Consider the following 7,017-nt stretch of genomic DNA (forward strand, 5'->3'; position numbering starts at 1 on the left):
TGACAGTGTATTCCAGAAGAAGGCTGGGTCAGGCACGTACAGAATTGTCTATGTTAATGCCAGGCAGCTAGTCTTAAGTTTGAACAACTTGTATAGGGAGTGAGGTCCTGTACTGGGATGAGAAGATGCTAGTAGCATGGGGTCCAGAAGTACAAATCAATAGTCTTGTGCACCTAAAGCTTGCTCTATCCCTGATTTCTCAGTTTCTCTAAATAGGAATGATTGATACATGTCCACTGGGGTATCACAAAGCTCAGCTGCCTGATGTTTGTAAAGCATTTTGATAGTTCCCAGATGGAAGCTGCTTCAGTGAGAGTTGCCTCTACCTCCTTGATGCTGCTGCTGCACTTTGTAATCCAGCCCTTTTATCGACTGGTATTTCATGCACCCTGCTTTGCAGCCAAAGCAGTGAGGGAACAGAAATGACAAAGTGCGCTCCCAAACTTCCCTCCCACTCACCTCTCCTCCATCTGTTGGAGAGCGAGATTTTATTTGCAGCAGAACTGCTGTCTGGCTAAAAATGTGAGCACTTTTTACAGCATGATCCCACTCTCTCCTCCACACACACCCACTGCCCAAGTGCTTCATTTTGAAATATGACATCGCTTCTTAGCTAACACCTCGTGTGAGAAGAGACTTCTACAGCACACATTTTCTTAGGTGCTGAGAAAAAGCTGCTATGAAATCCTACGTGGTGCTCACCACTGATCACCTCAACCCTCCCTCTTTAGAACAGAGAGGAACAGAGGATTTCCGACAATAAAAACTATTTATCTTTCTCTTCTGCCTGCTCACTATTTCCAAATTTTGAGATTTAATCCTGACCAGTTGGTATTTAATACCCAGCTTCTGGAAAGAGATGCTCACTTCAGTTTTTTTGTTTCTTTGAAAGAAAGCAGCAAGTCAAGCACCACTGGCTGGGGATGGAAAATAGGTTTGTCTGGAGACACTTGAAAAGATTCAGGAAATAAAGGTATACAGAAAGCATCAAAATTCATGAAACACACAATGCAATCCTTAGGTTTTAAGCCAGTGTGCGAGACTTCTAAGGAATCTGTAGAACTGACACTATGAGGAGTGGGGAAAGCTTGTAGTCATAATGCAAATTGTCCACCACGTCTAACTGAAAGGAATACAAATTCTAGTCCACAGCTCAAGGTCTGAGCTTGAGATACTGTTTAAAGGGAAAGCACAAGGGTAATTAGACGAAAAAGGGAGATACTGCCTCATCTATCATTGAGGTAAAGCCTCCCAACTTTAAAAACCTCCTAACTTCCCTCTTATTCAGATTTTTGCAGCTTTTATAAAGAGAAGGGTTTGTGTGGTTTGGGACTTCTTTGAGTTTTAGTGGTCAAAGAAAGTATCTTTCTCAAGTATGCATACTGGTCTATCAATCAATCGAACTAGGTAGACAGATATTTTTTTTCCCCCCACATTTTCAGCGAATTTTTTAGTAAGCTTTGCAGAATGAGCATAAAATGGGGATGGCTGGAAGTAGCATTTTCAATCCTCACTCCCCCTAATTTTGGTTAACAGGAATACAGAGATGGAGGTCCATGCTTTGAACCAGGAAAGATTGTGCCCTTTCTTCCATAAGGACACAACTTCAGTTTGTGCTCCAGCAATTCCTATCGAAAGGCTTCAACCACAAAAGCAGATGCATCACTGATGCCAATTAAAGGTCCAGGCTATACTACCACGTGATTACAGTTCATATGAAAAGTTCCTTGCACCTAGAAGGAAATGTTTTCTGGTTGGAGAATGGTGACCAGTCCCAAGTGGTGACTCCAGCTTTGGACAAGCTTCAGTCAACCCTGAGAGGTGCTCAGGAGAGTTATTGTACCTCCTGGCCAAAGGAGGTTTTCTAACCTAGGTCCCCACCACTTACTCAAGATTCAGCATCTTTATCTTGATGACTCACAAGCTACAAGAGCTTCAGAAAGAAGCAAAAATAGACAGAGATCACAATTTCTGAACTAGACAACACAAAGTGAGCAAGGCAAGGGGATGGAGAAGGACTTATGTCAGTGGGGCTGCTGTTGGAAATAAACAAAAAATCTCCTCTCTGCACCCATATTCACAGTTCAGTAACAAACAGCAATCTAATTTTAATTCCCAACATAAAAAATACTCCACACAGCTATCAAAGTCTTTCCTTCCCCCTACAACAAGAGAGATTAGAGCTATAAATACCCCAGCTCATAGGTACAGTTCATTGTGCAAGTTTACTCCTTTTTTAACCATTAGACTCCTCCTGCCAAAGTAGTAAGAAACTGTGAATGTAGCACTGGGGAATTCCTTCCTATTAGCTAGTGTTTAATCTTGTCTGAATAGCATCGTATTGAACAGCAGACACATCCAAAGTAACAGGGTCAAGAAAAACAGAGAGGAGTTGCCCAGAGATGTTATTTACAGAGACAAGCAGAATGACTTGGAAGCTGACAGGTTTTTCAGTACTTACTTTTTCACTTCAGCACTTACTTTTTCACTTCAGCTTGATCCCTCCGTTCTTTATGCAGGTCTCCAGCCAAAAGTTCTTTGTTCACTGCACACAATGCATGTTTTAGGAAACCTGACCATGTTTTATCTGGGAACTGTAGAAAATGTGGTTCTGCATGATTTGTTAAAGTATTTAAATGCTTTATATCTGTCCAATACTCATGGTTCAAATAAATAGAATAGTCTGCTAACTTACTCCAGCACTTTTCAGTGAAAAATTATAAGATTGCAAAGCACCAGTTGTCCTAAAACCTCTGGAGTTACAGAAGCAATGTTAATATCCACATCTAATGGATACGAGTAGCCTCATCAGTATGGGGACAGCCTGTGAAACAGCATTCCTTGCCTAGAAGGTAATGTCACTTTGAACTCGACCCTGTGAAGCAGCAGACTGACTGAGAAGGGAAAGGAATTCAGAAGAATATGGGTGGGATTAGCAATTGGCCAATACCAAACCCAAGATAGCACTGCACCCTTGGTCTGACCCAGTCCTTCCATCACACACTTAGAACTGACATACTTTGGTTGAGCAGTTCAGCATGTTACCTACCTTCAAGTCCAACCAGGACCCCGAAAATAGGAAGCTCTTTCTCATCCTCTCCCCTGAGTTCTAACCAGAGCATTCTCCCAGGGAACAGGAGATCCAGGTTTAACTGCACATCACCTACAGCTAAAGCAGAGGAGAAGACCAGCTACCAGCCTGCTGGCATTTCCACCTCTCCTGCATCAATAATTTAACTTTGCAGTCACTTACCAGAAGGGAGCTCAACCCTGCTCTAGCAACCAAGCACCACCAACACCCGAGCTACAGGTCCGCTTCCAAGGCCTGGTTGTTTTTCTACATGTAGGACTACCTGTGTTGACACCTGCAACTGCAATGCCTGTCTTCCCTTCCTGAATGGGTCCCTCTTCCACCCCATCTCTGGTCTCAAACCCTGAATTAAGTCACCTTAAGACACCTCATCTACTTCAGAGCAATTCCATGTTCAAGGGCTTTTCTGATTTTGGGGACGCCACCCAAAACTACTGGAAATGCAAACTTCCTGAGAGAAAGGTTGTATGATGCTTGTGGATACTGACTGACTGAACATCACTAACACTGGAGTAATTCAAAGCTCAGCCTGTCTAAGCTGACCAGGCAAAGCAGCAGCAGATCTCATCGCAGTGTTTTGCTCTGACCTGTCTATTTCTAGGGAAGCAGCCAACTTTCAAACAGTTCAAATGTTCTATCCCTGAGTGTTCAAAGGTAAAAGCCTCATCTCATGAGTTCATAAAGATGTCCAGCATGAGACAAACAGATATTACAATGAATATTTCACAGAGAGGCATATAGCACTGAACTGGTGTGACATAGCTGTAGTAAAGATCTACTCACCTCTTCACAAAAAAGAGTGATGAGGACTTACTTCTACAAGCTTTAATGAAAACTACTTTCTGGCACCACTATGATTTACCTGCAGAATGTCCTAGAGGCAACTTAATTCTGTCAACTGCTTCTTAAGTTTCAGTGTTGGTTTACACAGGACAACTAGTTGATCAGAACCCCAATGAAAGTAACTTACAAATGTCTGGAGCATTGAGATTATTTAAATCTGCATCTTTAAATCATGAAACCGTAGGTGTAGACTAAACGGAAGATAGGTAGGTAAGAGGCTTCTATCAATTTCTTGCCAAACATTATTTCCACAGATCAAGCAGCACAGAATGATCGTAACAGACTTCAAAGACACAGCAGCTCATCCTCTTGCAACAAGATGGGATCAACACAGCAAAGATAACCATATGAACACACACCACCTATACACATACACACGCTATGCTCAGATCTCAGACTGATAAGTTATCAGAAGCCCACAGCTGAAAAAACTCTCCAATTCTCACAATGTGTTTGCTTGTAAAGGCTATTAATCTGAAAATTCAACTGCTGTGATGTTTAAGTATCTGAACCCCAAGTTTGAGCAGGGTTAGATTATATGTACAGAAATCGTGGTGTATAAACATAGTCATGAAAACTACCCTATCAAATACCAACTCTTCAACTCCCCACCACACCGGCTCTCATAAATGAGCATTAGGGAGAAGATTCAAATGTTCCGACATCTACTACACCAAGATAAAACAAGAAAAAGGCACAAGTGTCACCTGGTACTTAGCTAACACATTTCTGAGTTACCTCTAACCAAAAGCCTGGATGATGGATGTGCCGTAAATCCAACACACGGCCACACCTGGAGACAGGTGTGAAGGTTTTATTAAAACTGGATACTCCAACAATTATGACAAGAGGAACTCAGCAGCAGTGACTGCAGTCCCCTGTCATATAAGGAATGGTGCTTCATAATCAGTTTTCTGCAAATAATGTCACAGAGATTGCTGGAAAACCTTTTATTTTATTTACACTGCATAAAGGTAAGAGGCTTTCCTTCAGGAACAAAGGTGAATAATTAAAAAACAGCAAATGTTTAAATATTTTGCTGAGGTGGAGTTCGTAATGGCTAATTGTTAGGTAAGTGTTTCAGAATGAAATATCAATATTATAAAATAATGGTTTTAAGAAGAATAAAAAGTGGAAAGTACCCATCACTTACCACACAGTCCTTTGATTGATATGAGGTTCATGCAAGCAAGAGATTTTTTTCTCAAGGAGTTTGGAATGTGGAGAATTGTCATCTTTTAAACCACAGCTCTGGCTTCCAACTCCAGTGTTCTCTTTTGTTTAGGTGTCATTTTTGTATCAGCAGGGAGAGTGATTTTAAGTCACCAATTTCTGTGCTTTTGAAGCCTTTTTTAAATTCTTTTCAACTCAACATGGCTTAGACAGGCAGAAGTGGGCAGATTAGCTTGACAGCCTGCATCCACTACTCACTTCCAAGGTTTTGGTGCAATATGCACCCTGCACATACCGAGGCACCCGGCATGACTCTTAAGTCCTTTGAATCAAAGGCATTAGCTCCTGTCAGAATGTCAGAGCTTACACCAAGGGTGAGAAAGATTTGCAAATAAACAAAAGAAACAAACCTCAAGAGTATATCTGGAAATCCCCTTTTTTGCTAATTAAACATTCAGATAGGATTAGGGCACACAGATCATTATTATCTGAAAAGACTGCTACAGAAAAAGTTTTATGTTTATTTATACATACCATGAAAGTGGGAAAACAAACCTTTAAGCGTGGGTATTGGACTGGAGAGCCAGCTAAATTTCCAATCCTCGCTTAAACATTACTGAAATCTTGGCCTAATACAGCTCTGAAACCCAAGTCTCAGAATTTGAATTGCCATTAATTTTGGCTAGCAGTCAGCATTTCACATGCTGTAGAAATATATTTGTGGAGGCAAAGTCAGAGAATGCCTGGTGGTTTGTATGGAACCACACCAAGGATCACAGGTCCTTGCACCAAGGAAATGCGCCTGAGATGAAGTTCTCGATGCAACATAAATTTCTGTTCTTACTTCTTCTAGGTTTTCTCTTTGCTTGGCACTTTGCAATTATATTTTTAAAGCTTCATTTTCCTCATAAAGAGAAAAAGTATGATTGCTAGACCACTAAGATCTTTAAACTCCAGCCAGCAAGGATTTCTAAATTGCAATTTTCCTTAAAAAGTCTGGGTAGCATTTACCACCATGGATGTTAATACTCAAGCCAAGAAAGCAATAAGGAGAGTTTCTTGGAGTGATCTTAACTGAAATACACATAATTACAGAAAACAAAGCCAAAAGAGGTTGCTTTCATGATTCAACTTTCTTACTTCTCGATTTCTACACAGTGTAAGTGACCAGCATTCCATACCATCAATGGGTGTTTTTAAACTACCTTCTAGATGCTTGCTTAAGCAACAAGGCTGCTTTAAGAAGCACCTAGTGAAAAGTCTTCTGGCAGACAACAGCAATTACAGTGCAACAGATAACTATTACTGCTGCCCACGTTGCTCCATTCCATGCCAGCATTCCATTTTTACCTGTGTAAAATGTCTCACTTTCATGACACTGAGCATAATAAGTTACTACGCTCTTAGCAAAAGATAACTATTGAAACAATTTGTTACATATACAAAGTGGCTCCCTTTTCAAGATGAAATAATTCAACAACTAAATAATGCTCTAATTATGTTTAACACGCAAATGTATTAATTTAAAACATTGCTACAGGAGACATCATACTGATGCTGGTTTAATTCTGGGATTTTGAACTGATACTCTGGACCCGAGCTTGTAAATCTCACTCACGCACTCACATATGGCCTTCAGAAAGCATTAAAAAAAATACAAGATCAAGTGATTTTAAAAATCATATAGGTTTTATAAAAACATTATTATGCGTTGCAAAAGTGTATTACATTACAAAGAGCCTTTTGCCCATTAGAATTTACAAAACACTTTGCAATATATTCTTTTAAAGAAAGACTATATGTATTTCATTATGGGCAGGTAACAGTTCATATCAAAACTTGATCAAATAAAAGACAGTCCATAGCTTTCGCATTATCTAACTAGAAGTACGTACATTGTCAAAAATATG

Source organism: Apaloderma vittatum, unplaced genomic scaffold, assembly GCF_000703405.1.
Source record: "Apaloderma vittatum isolate BGI_N311 unplaced genomic scaffold, ASM70340v1 scaffold19245, whole genome shotgun sequence".
Lineage (NCBI taxonomy): Eukaryota > Metazoa > Chordata > Aves > Trogoniformes > Trogonidae > Apaloderma > Apaloderma vittatum.